The 19,722-nt window shown below is 36.6% G+C and overlaps 1 protein-coding gene across 15 annotated transcripts in view; it reads right to left on the bottom strand.

Annotated features, from left to right (window-relative positions):
- LOC133527250 (myogenesis-regulating glycosidase) overlaps positions 1 to 14,619 on the bottom strand; it is an 82,555-nt gene extending 67,936 nt beyond the window's left edge. The window contains exons 1-2 of one of the 15 annotated variants that reach the window (XM_061864175.1): positions 14,552 to 14,619; positions 10,701 to 10,773 (exon numbers count right to left, since the gene is read on the bottom strand). The gene's annotated coding sequence lies outside the window, so the exon portion shown is untranslated. Of the gene's footprint in view, positions 1 to 10,700; positions 11,206 to 12,546; positions 12,876 to 13,699; positions 13,772 to 14,337; positions 14,357 to 14,384 lie in introns of those variants that run through there. The other 14 variants (XM_061864169.1, XM_061864178.1, XM_061864180.1 and 11 more) reach the window with 14 other exon arrangements.
- Between the last annotated feature and the right edge of the window lie 5,103 nt (positions 14,620 to 19,722).

Here is a 19,722-nt window from a genome sequence, read left to right as displayed (position 1 = left end):
ATCTTGTTATAGAGAATACTTGCTGAATCTAAGTTTAACGCTTATACACTTCCAGGGGACATTCTCTTAAAAGGAAACTCGGAGGAATATGAATTCTATTTTTAACTATACATTTGTACGTGGTCTACCCCAATATTAACATTTTAATCTACTGCGACTAAACCAGAAAGAAGGGTTATGGGTGTAAGTACTGATGTTTCAGTACACCCAGTAGCTAGGTATTAGGATACTGGACGGATTTTTTTAAATGTCCTGAATCCTCAGTACTTATACCCATAACCCTACTTTCTGGTTAAGTTGCAGTCAAGTAAAATATTGATATTGGGGTAGATTATGTACAAATGTATAGTTAAAAGTGGAATTTTTATTCTTCCAAGTTTCTTATTAAGAGAATATCCCATGAAAGGGTATAAGGGCTAAATCTGGGTTTAGCAAGTATTTATTAAAGCAAGATCATTTTTTTTCGCATAGATGTCTAAAACTATTTTATGTAGAATTTTATAAGCTTGAATGTTGCCTTACACGATTATTGAATAAAGAACGTAGATTTAGAGTAAAACGCGAATTTCTCCTGGATGGTCCACATTTTCCAAGATGGCTGCGGTTCCTCGAGGTCCCCAAATGTCAAATGGTGTGGGCATGAAAAAGGGGCCTTTAACGTATATACATACCAAATTTCATGACTGTTCAGACATTTCGAGTTTGGTCCTAATCCGACTGTGCTAATGCCACTATGTACGTAAACTGTAACTGTACTGCGGACTCAACCTTCACGTTATAATTTTTTAAGTATTAACGTTGACATAGTAACGAAAATAATAAACACGTCAATTGAAGTAAACAATAGGTATTATTATAATTATGCAAGAAAATTTTGCAAAATAGGTACATTAATGATTAATATGTAAAACACCATTAATTATTGAATTAAAATTATGATTTTGTGTTAAAAAATATGAGACCAATGATACAGCCCGATTACACGGGCTACATATTAAAAATGATTATCATGGAAACAGTAAATATACACAGGTGAACAAAGTTATAGTAAAATCGGTGCATAATTTCAGAGCTTGCCTGGCCCACCTGTACTACCTACCATGACCACGGTCGTCTCCTACTATTATTTTTTTCTAATACCTATGGCCTTACTAGCGAACAGTATTCCATGTTCTTGATCCAGAATTTAAACCCTCAACTACATATTTGTGGCACTTGGGGTTGAATTTGAAACTCTAGGGCACTAGCGTGGCTCAATGAGAGCGCCTTATATAGGCTTCTGGTGACCAGAGGATCAGCATTGTTAACCAGCGCGGAAATGCACCCAGCCTTCTGAGCACCCTACCGAGCGACCAGAATATAGGGCAAATATTTTATGTATACGTTTTTGACTTAAATGTTTTTATCATGTTTTATATTTAAACTTACAGATGTCGAACTACCAGCAAAGTTTTTGAAGAGGTGTAGTTTTTATATTTCCTGGTACCAAACTGATACAGGAAATTGGAACATCAGTAAATAATCTAAACCGAAGACAATGAAATACACATAATACTTTAATGCTTTATTTTATTAAAGAAATCGGTAAAAAAATGTGTTAACTGAAAAAGATAAATTTTATTTTATTTGTAGTTGAATAACAAAATATGTATTTAATCTCCTTTTAACATAGGAATTCTCTTTGTGTAGGTACATATAAATAATAGGTACTTAGGTCTTGGTAAGTAATATAGACAGTACAGTAGGTCTTATCTTAATAATTTGAGATCTCATACATGCGTTCCGATATATCTGATGGCGACTGTACATACAATGGGGTCGCGTATACGAGTACAAAGAGCAATAAATAGTTGTTGATAGACCAAGTGAGCGAGCTATTATGGTACCTATCTTTATATAAATTTTATGCATTATGTAATAGCGCAATACAGAAATTTTTTTTGACAAATGTAGTATTATTTTTATAGTAATAAAGGTTATTCATGAACCATCTCGTAATTTAAAAAAAACGGACTTTATCTCTAAATCATATGCCTTATATTTACAGATGTGTTAGGTTACAACTTGGTTCGTGAACGTGGTTTAAAAGCAACTTGAGACCAGTCTGCAACAGCCTGCCCAGGTGCGGAGTAAATTGCAACATTTTTTTTTACAATTTTGAGCGTTTATAGGAGAATATGTGGAGCGAGCATTATTCGACGTGTAGGTGTGGGTTCAACAAAAAGATCGCATGTCAATAGTTCCTTATTGTCGTTAAAATTCAATTAATAATCGCCTTTATCGACCATCAACTGTGTGGTCACTTTTTAATTGATTGACGTTGTCAGGTACAGTTTCACTACTCGCCGCCGCATTGTTCATAGCGCATTACTTATCCTATCGAATACAAGATGTCGCTGATTCCTGTAAACTTATGTTTAAAAAAAAAAAAGACGCTTTACTCTATGCCATATATTGTAGGAAAGGAAGGGTATTCCCTGTCGTACGTCAAAAAATCCAAGATGGTGCCCAAGCCCATGGACAAAAAAGTCTAGCAATAAAATCAACACTTGTCAAAATTTGACATTAGCAATCCACAGTCAGGTGACAATCAAATCAAACCGAACCACTTCGAGTTCAGAGCCATTTCAAACTATATAGTAGTAATAAACAAAGTTGATTTTTGTTTGATTATTTTTTCTATGAATGAGTTTTGATTGTTCCAAATGATAATATCCACAGTTGATAGAATCAACACTTGATACAATCAACATGCGATAGAATCAAGTGTTGATTTGATGTGGACGCGAAATTTGACAGTTGTGCATCTCGAATAAGGCCCCAGCATACGCTGCGTCAGCCATTTCATTACAAATTGACTGCGCAGCGCTGATTTTCAGTCCGTCCCCTTCACTGAACCACACTGATATGACATACGGGTTAATACATCATATTAATATTTTTTTACGAGCCTATAAGGTGCCCCCTGGGCAAAGGCCCCTAGCCTTCCAAACGACCACAGAATACATCTACTTACCAAGTTTCAACAGTATAGTTCTTATAGTTTCGGAAAAAAGTGACTGTGACATACGGACGGACAGACAGACAGACATGACGAATCCATAAGGGTTCCGTTTTTTGCCATTTGGCTACGGAACTCTAGGTTGTCCCGTCATCTACTGAGGCCCGACCACTTCGGCTTTACGTTGTTGTACTCTGTGCCACATCTACTACAATATATGTGTGTTTATTAATATATGTATTATACCTACATACTACATATATTTTAGTTCTCATACCTACCTCGTAATTTCATAACATTCCATCAGTACGATTAATTGTTAGGTAAGTACGGTCACGTCTGAAAATATCGATACGCAAAAAGTGCCAAAAATATGTATACACGACTTTGTTGCCCATATATTAAGGTAGTGTATACATATTTTTGTCACATTTTTCGTATCGATATTTTCAGACGTGACTGTACTAAAATATTCACCGTACCTACAAATAATCAAGTGACGCACATTTGGAAGTAGTAGAAACGATAAGAAATTGATTTCAATTCTATAGTGCGATGCAGTTCTATCATAACGGACTATTATTTACAGATATTTAAAAAAGAAAGTCAACAAAAATATGTTTCTAAATAGATACCTACATATTTAGGTCACTTTACCTAGACATTAGGCAAATAGGTAACCTTGGTAAATGTTCAAAATACGAGTATCTCACACAAGGAAACGAATTCTCAAAAATGAACATGCATCTTACCTTAAAATAATAATGCAATACCCGACATCCTTCCCATAGTTCATCTTTAAGCCTTCCATTGTATGTAAACTAGGCAACTATTACGAAGTATATAAATAAACTTAGCAAGATTATTGTTAACACCGCGTATATTATGTAATCTACGTAAAAAATACACCAAAAACACTGAAAACTTTTTTTGGAACAACTTCTTCCCGATTCACAGTCCCAAATCATTTTTACCACTTTAAAACACAATTTAAATCTGCATTTAAAGATAACTAATTAAAAACAAATGAGCGTTCAAGAGTTCTTAATTCAAATTTAAATCGGCATTCTAATTTTGAACCAAATTTAAAAACGTTCCATCCAAGTTCGAAGATTTAACGGTCATGAGTGCGAACGAATCGAAAATTAAAACTGTAATTAGTCGAATATCGATAATTAGAACCGCCTGAGTTCGATTATTCACCACTTAGAACACACGTCACTAATTATCGGTAGCTAAAACAATATTTAGCAAAAAACTTTAGCCAAAACATCTACTCTCAAAGACAAACATTGCTAAAATGTAAAACAATTGGCGTTTAAAATATCGACGTTCAATTATTCTTCTTAAATGGCACTCCCGCTTGTACATACGAATATGTACTCTATGTCTTTTAAACAAGGTTTATTTTCCAATGTGATGTTTAAATTGATTTTAACAATATACACTAGCTACTTGTTTCTCCGCTTCAGTAAATATGGTGTTATTAGTGAAGTTTCCTTAAATAAAACGTAATTAGTATTGATTATTCTCTGTAGCGAATTTAAATACCCGGTGATTCCAGTCAAGGTATTAAATATCGACACGGACTAACTGACAAAAATATGTATACACAACCTTGATGTGATGTGCAATATGGTCGTGTGCACATATTTTTGGCACTTTGGCCGTGTCGATAATATATATTATTATTATAGGACATTATTACACAAATTGACTAAGTCCCACAATAAGCTCCCACAATAGGCTTGTGTTGAGGGTACTTAGATAACGATATATATAATATATAAATATTTATAGATACTTAAATACATAGAAAACACCCATGACTCAGGAACAAATATTCATGCTCATCACACGAATAAATGCCCTTACCAGGATTTGAACCTGGGACCATCAGCTTCGTAGGCAGGGTCACTACCCACTAGGCCAAACCGGTCGTCAAATCAAGATAATGAATATCTTGAATGTATTTGCGACATAATCAGGCAATAGTAGAGTTTAAAGGCAAAGATTATTATGATATGTGACGTCATAGAATTGAATAAAGAGCATAAAATAGTAATACAACTAGAGCATAAAGTGACCCATTTCACCCGAGGCAATTTATACCGATATAGGTCGAGAATAACATGATGAATTTATGCCCGAGTTGTATACCTACTCTACTTTTCACTTCGATTGTGAGTAAAATATCCAATATTTTAGGTTATTTTACCGTATTTTTTCGTCGATCGGGGGCGCGTCGGCAGGACTGGCAGTTTGTATGGCAGATTTTGGACTATATTGCTAATTTAATAAGCACTCTAGAGCGTAATAAGCATTTTTATGCAGCTTACGCGCGGCTTAAATGTCAATTTTACGAGCATGAGAAGTGAAAATATAATTCTAAATTGCTTATTATGTTCTAGAGCATAAAGTAAAGTCATCTATTACGACCCTTATTAACTTAGCTATAAAGACCAAAATCTGCTATACTAACTGCCCCAGCCCGGGCGCCCCTGATCGGCGCGATCCCGACAACAGGCGCTAAGCGCGCCCCCGACCGGTCTAAGTAAGATTTTCTTTAGTCATGAAAAAATACGGCAAAATAACCCTAAAATATTAGAATTTTTTGTAAATATTCCTCGCAATGGAAGTGAACAGCAGAGTGTTTTTTTTTTTTTATATACTACGTCGGTGGCAAACAAGCATACGGCCTGCCTGATGGTAAGCAGTCTAGCCTATGTACACATGCGCGTTGCCGACCCTAACCCCACTCCCCTCGTTGAGCTCTGGCAACCTTACTCACCGGCAGGAACACAACACTATGAGTAGGATCAAGTGTTATTTGGCTGCGGTTTTCTGTAAGGTGGAGGTACTTCCCCAGTTGGGCTCTGCTCTAGATCTGGAATGACATCTGCTGTGCTGTGCCCTACCACACAAGGCGAGATAACATTCACATTGCCCATACCTCTCTTTTGGACGTAGTTTAAGGACATACCCGGGTGTAAAACTCAGGCATAAATGTCCATTTTCATCCTCGACTATACCGGTCCTCCGGATAAAAATGGTACGTTCATTTCACTGTCGGCAGGAGCCCGATTCAGTTTTAACAACTTGTAACGGTTTGGCACTGGGTTTGATACATACTTCAAGATCGTTTTGGTGACTGGCGCATCTCACGCACGACTTTCACTTCATTTTGCATGCCCTAATCAGCGTGAGCGATCTTCAACTTCATATCAAAAGCAGTTCAAAACCTTAATCATTTGTAAGATAAGAGCCTCGGTAGAGAGTACCATTTTTAGCGCAGAAACTCCAGGTCCATGGGGCGAAGCGTTTAGTTGACGTAACTGACCGAAGAGCTGGCGGCTTCCTCGCACAACGTATAAGTATTGCGATACAATGAGGAAATTCGGCCAGTATTCTCAAGGGCCTATTATAGATTTAAGCTAGTTATTAATAGTAATACCTCTGTATATCTGTTTTGTAAATAAAGCATTTCATCTTGTTATCAATTGTTAAATCTTAATCTGGATCCAGATTTGTATTAGTCAAGCATTGCTTGTTGAGTTGTTGCCAACCGTTAACTTGCTGAAACCGTATTTACAAACATGTCCATTTCACACGGAACAATGTAAACTTAGAAGTAATTTAGTCAACCACGATTATGTTTCATTAGTGACAATAGTGATTTGTTCCCTCGTTCGACATTTGTCTTTAGACTTTACGCATGTGTACACAATAAGTTGCGTTATGTCACTGCATCCTTCATACGCGTTACTCATGTGCAAATGCATCGAACAAAGATCTCTATTTAGGTCTCTATGACAAAACGTCACAAGTGAATATAGTTTCGTACATATCGCGATCTACTATTACAATCAATTTTAGCTTTTATATGGTTGGAATAAAGTTTACAGTTAATCTAGTAAGCGTGCGTTCATATGTTTTTAGTTGAGTTTTGCTCTCGGGAATGCAGTGTCTTTGAAACTGTGCTAATTAATTATAATACATCTACATAATTAACTACTTATCCTTGATTATTATTAATCATATTACGGCTCTTACATATTAGTTCAGTTCAGGGGGCCTAGCCAAGTTGCCAATCTTTTGTGCTATGACAACGAAACGCTTTATATCTCTCTATCACTCTTAAATATCAGTGCGTTATACCTAGGCACCCAGTACGGATCGAACGAATGCGAAAGAGGAGCTTAAGAACTAGCGATTTGTCCCCTATGTATACTGACTACGAGTATATATGAGCGAAAATTAATAATTAAGAAGAAATCTGTCATTGGCCTTCTTTTTGATCCGTGCTGAACGCAACACCATGAATGAAAAGACCGGATTACAGACCGGAGCAGTGGATGAGAAAACTTCGCAGCAGTAACTGAGGACACAGATGTACAGAGTGCGTAGGCAACATGTCAATCGTTTACGCTCCGTAGCGAACCAACAGTCACTGTCGCACTAATTTGGAAGCGCGGTAGAGAGACACAAAGCTTTTCGTTATCATATCGCAAACGATTGTCACCTTTGCTAGGCTCCCAGATCTTCAGTGGAGTCAGACTACACCAGCTCTGCAGCAGTATTGCAACATGATATTACTACCAACTTCATTGCTGCCGCAAATGCCAAAAATCCGGGCAGCAACCATCAGTACCTACTGAATTCCTACCACAGATTAACAGATTGGTCCATTCGTTCACGCTAACCAGTACCCCTAGTGTAAATTAATTCGATTTCGAAACGTGACGTACGCGTTTGCGTTTAGTCTCATTTTGTATGTGATTTAGAAAGAGCGCGCCAAGCGGGACGTTTTGGAAACTCAAAATCCTATACAAAATGAGACTTAACGCAAACGCGTTCGTCACGTTATGATGTCGATTAAATTTACACTAGGGGTACTGGTAAACATTGGTAAACTCCCCATAATTCTAAATTAGTATCACATTTGGCATTCAGCCTTCAGATAATCTTATCACACAATCTGTCCTAATTCATTTACCGCCGACAGGCATCCTGTGTTACACTAACCATGGCCTTTTACCGCATTCTATTAATGTGTCCTGTTTTAGGGCCAGATTTACTAGATTTGATGTTTGGAGATATGCGAACAATGTGGCAAACAGATAACTTAAAAAAACTCAAAAAATCCTGCCTTTTTATGCAATGACGATGGTATTAAGGTTTTCCTTACTTATTACTATTCTAATAATTTGTATGGGAGGTATGGTAAAACTAATATATGTAATTAATTATGAACTCACCTAAAACGCCTATTAAACATAAATCATATTACAAATAATGTAATTAGGTTGTTATCTATGTATAATACATATATGGAATGAATACTCTAAGTTTACTAGTTAGTTAGCTGTAAACCTTACTTACACATAATATTTACAGAAATTGAGTTAGGTGCGTTGACACCAACATTCAAGAAAGAAAATTTGCTGCTAGTTGTCGAGAGGAAGATCCTCCGTAAGAAGGGCCCCAAACGATGGAAGCTGGACAGACCTTAGGAACCGTGTGATTAAAGACCTAGTGGCTGAACCTAACATCATGGGGGAGACTAAAGCTCACAGACTCCATAGCTTGGGCCATCTTGAGGGAATGGATGAAGATTGGAACGTGAAAAGAGCGTACCTGGGCATCTAGCAGGAAGACATCCTGTCGGACGCCTCAGGTATCGCTGGAGCGACATGGTGAAGGCGGATCTGCGCAAACTTCGAGTCAACAATTGGGGAGAAGTCGCACAGGACCGAGAAAAGTGATGCTGTCTTCTGTGGGAGGCCAAATCTCATTTTAGGTGACCCAACGGAGTAAGTAAGTATAACCTATATTATTTATAATATAAATAATAAATAAATAAATATTATATGACATTATTACACAAATTGACTAAGTCCCACAGTAAGCTCAATAAGGCTTGTGTTGAGGGTACTTAGACAACGATATATATAATATTTAAATATTGATAAATACTTAAATACATAAAAAACACCCATGACTCAGGAATACATATCCATGCTCATCACACGAATAAATGCCCTTACCAGGAAAATATGTATATGTATGCCAAACATCTCACATTCTGTGAACTGATACAAATTGAATAAGTATACATCCTTCTGTGAACATTGCACATTCCACTCGGCGTTAAGTAAATAGTATTAGTAGTAGCAAATTTGAAGCACCTCTCCATACTTATCATACGATTATTTACGAAACTAGTTGTTATAATGATATGATTATATGTAACCCAGCGACCCTATTTGACACGAGAAAGTAAGTGACGAAATGTGAGAAAAAAATTGGTAGCTAGGAGATTATGTGATTATTAACTTCTTTATATATCTTAACATTAAAGTAATGCATAGTTGGATGGTGCAGAATATTAATAACGATATTAACATTTAAGATAACACACAAATAAATACTCTTACCGGAATGTGAACCCGGGACATTCAGCTATGAAGGCAGGGCCACTACCGTCTAGCTAGACGGCCGCTTCGAAATAATAGCGCAAAAATATATAACACCTAATGGCCACAAATAAAATTGTGACCGATATTTTTGAGCGTTTCGTTGTGTAAGATATTATTTCAGATGACTGTATCAGAGGTAAGATATAAATACATAATCTACTCACGGCCCGATTCGAAGAATGAGATACGATAACGATAAGTTCTGGTTTAGATACGTTCTCATTTAGAGATCGTTTTGGGTAACCAATGTCACATTGACGTTGGAATTATCGTAGATAGATCTTATTGGGATCACAGCGGAATCGAAATACCTAAATGTCAATGTCAATTTTGACATATCGTTTAGTTATCGATCTTTTAAAGATCTTAACTAGATCTTAAACGTGTGTTAATCATTTTTCGAATCGGGTCGTCAGTTTGTGTTATGAATTATTTCATAAATTTCATACATACATTTGTCACATGTCGCGGCAACGAGAACGACAAAAAAAACGTCACTTTCAGACAAATCTCAACGAACAGCCGCAATTTCAAAACACCCATGACTCAGGAACTCATTCCACAAATAAACGCCCATACCGAGATTCTTACTGGCATATTAGAGCGAGAGAAACGTGTAGATAGTAAGTTACGCAAATGTTAGCGAATGAGTGTGTCAGTGTCAGATCGGCGACAAGCTCGTGGTAGCCGTACTGACCAGACACAGGTCGTCAATAGTTGATTGTACAACAAGGACATAAAGTGATCCGTTTTTAGTGTTTTTACCCAAGGCAATTTCGTGCTCTCTCTCTCTCTCATGCTCGTAAAATTGATATTTAAGTCGCGTGTAAGCGGCATACAATTGCTTATTATCCTCTAGCGTGCTTATTAACTTAGCAATAATAGTAGATTGTTCAACAAGGGCATAAAGCGATTCATTTTTACCCGAGGCAATTTATTGGTCCGAGCGCAGCGAGAACTATTATAGTCGAGGATAAAAATGGACATTTATGCCTGAGTTACAAGCTCTGCTTTTCACTTCGTTTGCGAGGAAAATATACAAAAATAAGCAATTTTATGTCGCTTACACGCGACTTAAATATAAATTTTACGAGCATGAGAAAATATTTATAATATTGATTTACTGTGGAATGTTGATTTATTGTACGTATTATTGCATGTTAGGAACAGCCTGTTCAGACAAATGAGCATAAGAGGGTACAATATTTTTTACAACTTACCTTATTATAGTCCGTTGTCAACTTCACATCACTTTAGTTAACTGCTGGTGTTTAGTTTAACTGTTCCACTGGCCTTCAGTACATCCACGACGAAGTAAAGTCATTTAGTTACGATACGTGTGATTATTGTTTTAAGTTTGAGTGTTTCTAGTTTATCTTTAGGTGTAGCTATCAATGCTATCGTTGTTAGATGTTAAACATAATATTAAAGAGGTATTAAATAAGGGTAATATTTCATGGTTTTCAAGTATAAACTTAACAAGGGCATGTTTTCACTATTAACATATAAAAATACCACCCGACACTTGACATATATCTAAGGACGGGCCTTACGGGCACTAAAAACGGTGCTAGTTCAGTGGTGTCACTCACGTATTCGAGCCAATCGTGCTGTCTTAGACTTACGACTTAGAAATTATTTGTTACCTTAATACCTTTATTTAAAAAAAGGAAAGTATCAATCGCTATTGTTTTTGTAACGATATCAGTTACATTTAAGGTAAATATCTCTTCAAAAACTAAAATAAATCAAAATGGAAATAGGGAAAAAGCATGTGGAGTTCATGTGAAAAACTTTTTAATAGACAAAATCTTCTATGACTAAAAAGAATTTTGTAACTATGTAAACCTCATATTTAGTGTACCTATTCATATTTAGTGTAAGATAAAATATTGAAACTTAGTTTAAGATAAAATAAATTGTATGCCCGAAAAGGGTAAAACTGTTGACTCTAATCAAAAAATGTACCGAGTTATACTTCTTGTACCTACACAGTTTACACAATAAATATTTCTGATTTCTGATAAAGTAATAAGGAAGCGAAGAAAACTAGACTTAGACACGTTTTATGACTCTGCAATAGGTAACTTATAGTTAGATATTGTTATTTAAATAGCATTTCGGCTTGGCAACAGTGGAATGTAATGAAAATTGTGTATTTATAGCATTAAATGGGAAAATTGATTATAAATAAATACTTTAATCCGTGAATAAGAATGGTCAGTACCAACATCGGTGTTACGCACACGAATTCGAGCCAATCGTGCAGTCTAACGCCACAATGCGATTGGTTGATGACTTCGCGTCCGCGCGCGGTTGGTCGCAACTAGTTGCGTTAGACTGCACGATTGGCTCGAATTCATGAGTGACACCACTGAAATACCACCATTTTTAGTGCCCGTAAGGCCCGTCTATAAATATATGTCAATGCTGTGAAGTAGATACAGTTAAAATCAATAGTAGCGTATGAAAAAAAGAAAAAGTATAGTTTGGCAAACTATTTCCGTCAGCAGAAAAGGGCGGCAAATTTGAAAAATGTAGGCGCGAAGGATCAGTCTGATTAAATGGGAAAATTGATTATAAATACTTTAGTCTGTGAAGTAAATACAGTTAGCAACAAGTAGCGGATGAAACAAGCAAAAGTATAGTTTAGCAAGCTATTTCTGTCAGCAGAAAAAGGCGGCAAATTTGAAAAATGTAGGCGCGATTCAGTCTTTCATACAAAATATAAATATAAAGGTCCGCAACGCGCATGTAACACTTCTGTAGTTGCAGGTGTCCTTAGGCTACGGTAACTGCTTACTATCAGGCGGGTCGTAGGCTTGATTACATCCACGTGGTATATTAACAAAATGGGCCTTTTCTCCTGATAAAGTGGGTTTGCCGGAGTATATCTGCCAACATGGAATACCTAATTTTCCAAGTAGAGACAAACCTCTACACTTCTACAGTTCACGTTAAAAAGTATCTGGGCTATAACCGCGAAAATCGAAGTTCGACAGTCACTTATATCATCAAAAGTAATTATTATTATTTTACTTTTAAAAAATATTATTATTATTTTACTTTTAAAAACTTCACTTCAACTTAGTATAAGGTGTAACTGAAATTACCGCGTTATGAATTATAACTTATGATATGATATAAATATAGAAATCCCAAACTTATTATCAATTAAGTAGCTAAATGACATTCACTTCGAATGCCTTTCACATTTATAATAATAAAAAATCACAAAAAATCGAACTTTAAATTATCTGGATAACACGTTTGAATTTGGAACGTTTAATTGCGGGCATTTTTCTCTGTCACGCTAATTACGTCTTAGTGAGAATAAAAGAGAAAGATCCCCGCAATTTGCGAATTTCAGTTTTCGCGGTAGGCCCCCTGTTTTAGTCTAATTGTTCAACATAAAGGTATTTTGATACTGACAATATGACAAAAAATATGTATACACGACCTTATGGCCCATGTATTATGGTAGTGTATACATATTTTTGAAGCGCTGGTGGCCTAGCGGTAAGAGCGTGCGACTTGCAATCCGGAGGTTGCGGGTTGAAACCCCAGTTCGTACCAATGAGTTTTTCGGAACTTATGTACGAAATATCATTTGATATTTACCAGTCGTTTTTCAGTGAAGGAAAAGATCGTGAGGAAACCGGACTAATCACAATAAGGCCTAGTTTACCATCTGGGTTGGAAGGTCAGATGGCAGTCGCTTTCGTAAAAACTAGTGCCTACGCCAATTCTCGGGATTAGTTGTCAAGCGGACCCCAGGCTCCCATGAGCCGTGGCAAAAGCCAGGATAACGCGAGAAAGGATACATATTTTTGGAGCTTTGTCCGTATCAATATTTCCAGACGTGACCGTACCTAATTTACGGGCTGAATATATAAGTCATACTGAGCAACTTTTACTATGGGACCAACCCCGAAATCGCTCCCATAAAAGATGTCAAGGTTAGACAGCCAAAATGTATGAAACAGACAATTTTTTACACTGAATTAATACACAGCCTGTATAAGATAAAGTTCGAGTATGTGTCTGCGTTTAGTAGATTGTTAACCAAGGGATGAAAGGAGGCCATTTCTGTCGAGGTCGTTTGGTGCGCGAACGCAGTGAGAGCGCTAATAGTCCGAGGCTGAAATGATGCCTTTCACCCGAGTTTTCATTTCGAATACGACTAAGTATAAAGTTTAAAGGATTTCATTTCACTTACAACAAACAATCACAACATATATATTGCAATAATAACATATTTCTGTTTAGCCCAATAGTTGACTGGTAGAAAATGCCTCAAGGCGTTAAGTCCGCCATTTGTACTCTTTTTGTAAATTTGAGCTATTGCTTAAACATTATTATGTTTAAACAAACAAACAACAATTTAGGTATTAGTATCGTAATTTATGCGATGGGGAGTTAAATATCAGAATGGAAATTGTATAACAAATCCTTTTAAAACCAAACAATTGCTTATTGTTAAAAAAACATACTTGAAAAGTAAAATACAATACAGAAACGTATCACTTTTTGCACACTTCTTAGAACAACAATTACCCCCTTTAAGAGCATGAGAAATGATAATTATTTTCTTTTATTTCTATCCACCTGCGACAAATACAACGCAATGACAGGAATACAATAATTAATTGTACTAAATGTTTTTAATAATTTCTGCAAATGGATAATTAGAATTTAGAAGCACTTAACTTTCAACAACATTTTTTGATAATATTTATTTATTTCGACAATAAAAATGTGCGCAAAGTGATTGTTTCTAAAGGGTTAAACAGTCACTTATATCACCAAAAGTAATAATTATTATTTTACTTTAAAAAAATATTATTATTATTTTACTTTTAAAAACTTCACTTCAACTTAGTATAAGGTGTAACAGAAATTACCGCGTTATGATATGATATAAATATAGAAATCCCAAACTTATTATCAATTAAGTAGCTAAATGACATTCACTTCGAATGCCTTTCACATTTATAATAATAAAAAATCACAAAAAATTGAACTTTAAATTATCTGGATAACACGTTTGAATTTGGAACGTTTAAAATACCGGTAAAATCAGAACCGCTCGAGTCCGAGCGCGCGCATCACACTGCCTCATTATCTTTACTTGCTTGTGCCGTTCAGGTGAGGCCGATCGTCCACTGGCTAAGCGATAATATACTCTAGCAACTAGCAAGCTAAGTTTATCAGTAGAAAGGGCAAAGGGGGAAAAGTATATCGTATAGGAGATCGATTATTCGCGCCTACTTTTTTGACATTTGCCGCCTATTTCCACTGACATAAATGGCTTGTCAGAATATAGCATCGCGCTATAGTGTACAAACATGGCATAGTGAATTGCGCTGTCTATGATTTGATTTTTTTGTTCAAGTACTTTAGGTATTGTAGCGCTACCTATTTCAAGTTTTTTGATGACACTTTTTGGTACATGGAGATTTCGTTCCTTATCTCCACCTTCCGTAACTACAAACTTACCGGGGCTACGTCACTATCTCTTTCAATCTTGCTACGACGATTCAAGTATCCTTGCTTGTGCCGTTCAGGTTAGCTGGCTAAGCGATGCTATTATTGTACAGCAAAATTGTACATCGTGCATGAGGCCATAAATCATTAGGCCGACGAAACTCCTTTTACTACGGTCAATGTAGAGAAGACCGCCAATCAGCTAACACCGTCTCCAACAAGATCTTTACTTACGAACGCAAGAAAAACGATGAAAGATGTGTAAGTACACATACTTTACTTAGGTCGGTAGAGCAGAACGAGCGAAGATATTTTACTTCTGAATATATTATAATAATTGATTAGGTTAGTTATGAACTCTTTCTTACGAAGAATATTTAAAAAATAGCTAGGTCTCAAGTGAAAAGAATACACCGAGCGCTAACGCATCGCTTCTTACTTGCTATGGACAGCGTATCTTATAAAGATGATCTTGGATGCGAAAATCGAAAGACGTTTTCCGACCTTACATCATCAGTGTTTGACGGAGCAAACAAACCGATTCTACTATAATATATTACGGTATTATGTTGGTAATAACTCAATATAAGCACTTCGGATCACGCGACTGCAACTATTGTGGTCAGCACCCTTTAACGGCCCGATTCGAAGAATGATTAAGACACTTTTAAGATGTTGGAAAGATCTTTAAAATATTGATAACTAAGCGGTTTACAGGGTGCAGAGTAAAAAAAAAGATATAAATCAGGATATATATGTACCAGAGTCGTTAAGCTTTATGGTATTTTTCAGAGAAGTAACCTGTTTTCTAAAATGTGTACACCGATATATTTAAATTCTAACAGTTTTACAGTCGTTTCTGAGAGCTACATTATATGTAAATAGTACCTAATACATACATACATACATATAATCGCGCCTATTTCCCGAAGGGGTAGGCAGAGACCACGGATTTCCACTTGCTACGATCCTGACATACCTCTTTCGCTTCCTTCACTTTCATGACATTCCTCATACACGCTCGTCGGTTTAGGGTGCTCTTGACCTGGCCTTTCTTCAGGATTTCCCCGATTTGATCAGAGAAAGTCCGCCGAGGTCTACCCCTTCCAGCTCCCTCTTCTACTTCTAATATGTATTTAAATTAAGCAAAAAATAAATAAGCATTTCAGAATCAGAATACGATACCCAGTTGTTACACCTTGTATGTATGCTGTTGAGTTGTGGGTACTAATGAGTTGGGTTTGAAAATTGTAATGCTCCTAAAAAAACGATTCTAAAGCCGGCTCGAATTAAATTGTACTTAAGGAAATAATAGTACATTACGATACAAGTGCGAAAAATAGGAAATTCGAAACGAGTGACGATTAATTCAAACACGACCGAAGGAAGTGTTTTAAATCGACACGAGTTGCGAATTACCTATTCGCACATGTATCGTACAACGTTTTACAGTACATATGGCCCTTTAAACGTTCGACACAGTAACGTAATATGCTAATTTTTAGGGTTCCGTCGCCAAATGGCAAAAAACGGAACCCTTATAGATTCGTCATGTCCGTCTGTCTGTCCGATTATGTCACAGCCACTTTTTTCCGAAACTATAAGAGCTACACTGTTCAAACTTGGTGAGTAGATGTATTATATGAACCGCATTAAGATGTTTACACAAAAATAGAAAAAAAACGATAAATTTTGGGGGCTTCCCATACTTCGAACTGAAACTCAAAAAATCTTTTTTCATCAAACCCATACGTGTGGGGTATCTATGGATAGGTCTTTAAAAATGATATTGAGGTTTCTAATATCATTTTTTTCTAAACTGAATAGTTTGCGCGAGAGACACTTCCAAAGTGGTAAAATGTGTGCCCCCCCCCCCCCCCCCGCCCCCCGTAACTTCTAAAATGACAGAATGAAAAATCTAAAAAAAATATATGATATACATTGCTATGCAAACTTCCACCGAAAATTGGTTTGAACGAGATCTAGTAAGTAGTTTTTTTTTAATGTCATCAAATAAAAATAAAAATAAAACATCATTCCCATACGTGTGGGGTATCTATAGATAGGTCTTAAAAAATTATATTTAGGTTCTTAATATAATTTTTTTCTAAAATGAATAGTTTGCGCGAGAGACACTTCCAAAGTGGTAAAATGTGTCCTCCCCCCCCCCCCCCCCCCTGTAACTTCTAAATTAAGAGCATGATAAACCTAAAAAAAATATATGATATACATTACCATGCAAACTTCCACCGAAAATTGGTTTGAACGAAATCTATTAAGTAGTTTTTTTTAATACGTCATAAATGGTACGGAACCCTTCATGGGCGAGTCCGACTCGCACTTGGCCGCTTTTTTATTATAGGACTTTTTTTATTATTATTATAGAACATTATTACACAAATTGACTAAAGTCCTACAGTAAGCTCAATAAGGCTTGTGTTGAGGGTACTTAGACAACGATATATATAATATATAAATATTTATAAATACTTAAATACATAGAAAACACCCATGACTCAGGAACAAATATCCATGCTCATCAAACGAATAAATGCCCTTACCAGGATTTGAACCCGGGACCATCAGCTTCGTAGGCAGGGCCACTACCCACTAGGCCAAACCGGTCGCCGCTAATTTTCGCACTAGTGCGGTAAAGTAGCACCATATGTACTGTAAAACATTTTGCTTTCATACCTATATTTTTTGTGAACAGGTGCAAAGCGCTGGTGGCCTAGCGGTAAGAGCGTGCGACTTCCAATCCGGAGGTCGCGGGTTCAAACCCCGTCTCGTACCAATGAGTGTTTTGGAACTTATGTACGAGTCGCGTTTCGGTGAAGGAAAACATCGCGAGGAAACCGGACTAATCCCAACAAGGCCTAGTTTACCCTCTGGGTTGGGAGGTCAGATATATGGCAATCGCTTTCGTAAAAAGTAGTGCCTACGCCAAATCTTGGGATGAGCCGTGGAAAACCGGGACACCGCGACGAAGAAGATTTTTTTTGAACAGGTAGTAGAAATACGAGTAGTACGGCTACCACGAGTATGACACTGACATATTCGCTAACTTAATGCCATTTATTATAGTATTACTTGTTATGTAATTATTATTATTATAAGTTGATTTTGTTAAATTATATAATAAAGTTTAATAATAATAAAGTTTATTTCATTCAATATAAAATGATACAATAATACAAGGGGTTGAGACCTTCTAGTAGGTATATAGAACCTGTGTCAACTTACTTTCTATATCTCGCTCGCACGAATATGCCAGTACGAGCGAGATGCATAAAAAGTAAGTTACGCACACGCTAGCGATGGTAGCCGTTTAGGCTGTAGGTTTAAAACAAAGAGAGATAAACGAATAACTTTAGCTTAAAGTGGAAAGTAATGTAAAATATTGTAACCATATAAAATGAAGTGTAAGACTCTCACGGTAGATGTCGCTAGAGGCGAGGAGAGGCTCCCTAAGCTCATATACAAGGTGCCCGTGAGCATTGCGAGAAATTTTAACGGTGCATTCCTGATGGCAACAGAAGCAAAAAATGTTATATGACTTTTTGTGCAATTCGAGAAATTTGCTTTTATTCCCTTTTTTGAACACTTCTAAAGCTTTAAATACGTTGTTTACATTATTTACATTCTTTGATTATGTATTTATATTTAATGAAATAACTGTGACTTAAAATGGCCTCGCCTTCAAAGGAGAAGGAGGTGTACAATTTTGCACTAGGGTCTAGAAGGGGAAGCAAGAACAAATACCATGTTTAATAATAATCAGACGTATATTCATTCTATGAGTAACAAACTCCTCAGAAAAATACAAAAAAAATTTAACACCTTATAAAACTACGTTGAACTAACGTTCGCTAGTTGACCGATGTAAATTCGTTTTTCAAAAAGGAACTTGTTATACCTAAACGATTTATTCTCCGTCTCATTCGCTTAGCTACTTTTGCTGACCGTATAACAGTCAGTTGCAAAGAAAAGATATCCCCTTACATTTTCACACATTCAAATACAAAAGCGTTTATTTCATTACTTTTTACAGCAGTTCACAGTTAATTTTTCGTAGAGATGGTACTTTATCTCTGCAGGGAACTGTACATTTGATTGCGTGTATGTTTACTGGCGTGCAGCGGAAAGTAAATAATCCCTGCTAATAGTGTCTGGGAGGAAACGCGCGCGTCTGCCGCTCGTCCGCTACTCGCCTTACTTTTAGGCTGCTTCCACACTACTACTATTTTTATTAACGCTTTTATCTAGCTTCACAGCGAAAATGTATATAATTGTTTGGTGTATTCCCAACTGTGCCCGCCATACATGAGGCGGAGACAACTGGGAATGATTTTTACGCAGCGCCTATTATCGTCTGTTCCTGGCGACAACACCTGGGAATACACCTATTGTTTTGTTAATTGAGAACGAGTGTGGAAATCATATTGATCGCCTGGTCTGGCTGACTGTACATTTGATTGTGGGATATTGTTACAGGCGTGCAGAGTAAGGTAAGTAATCCCTGCTATTAATAGTGTCTGGAAGAACGCGCGCGTCTTCCGCTCGTCCGCTACTCGCCATACTCTTAGGCATTCTACATACGCTACTCAGTCAGTCAGTCAGTCTGTTGGCTCAGCGACCCATACTTCTTCAACTTCAACATTTATTCAGCAAATAGGCCACAAGGGCACTTTTACACGTCAACATGGAAATTACATACAAGCAAAAACAAGCACATCAACAATTATAAAATACAAT

The sequence above is a fragment of the Cydia pomonella genome, chromosome 17 (genome assembly GCF_033807575.1).
Source record: "Cydia pomonella isolate Wapato2018A chromosome 17, ilCydPomo1, whole genome shotgun sequence".
In the NCBI taxonomy this organism is placed as follows: domain Eukaryota; kingdom Metazoa; phylum Arthropoda; class Insecta; order Lepidoptera; family Tortricidae; genus Cydia; species Cydia pomonella.
Note: the sequence above shows the minus strand (reverse complement) of the source record. Positions and strands in the feature narration are given on the sequence as shown.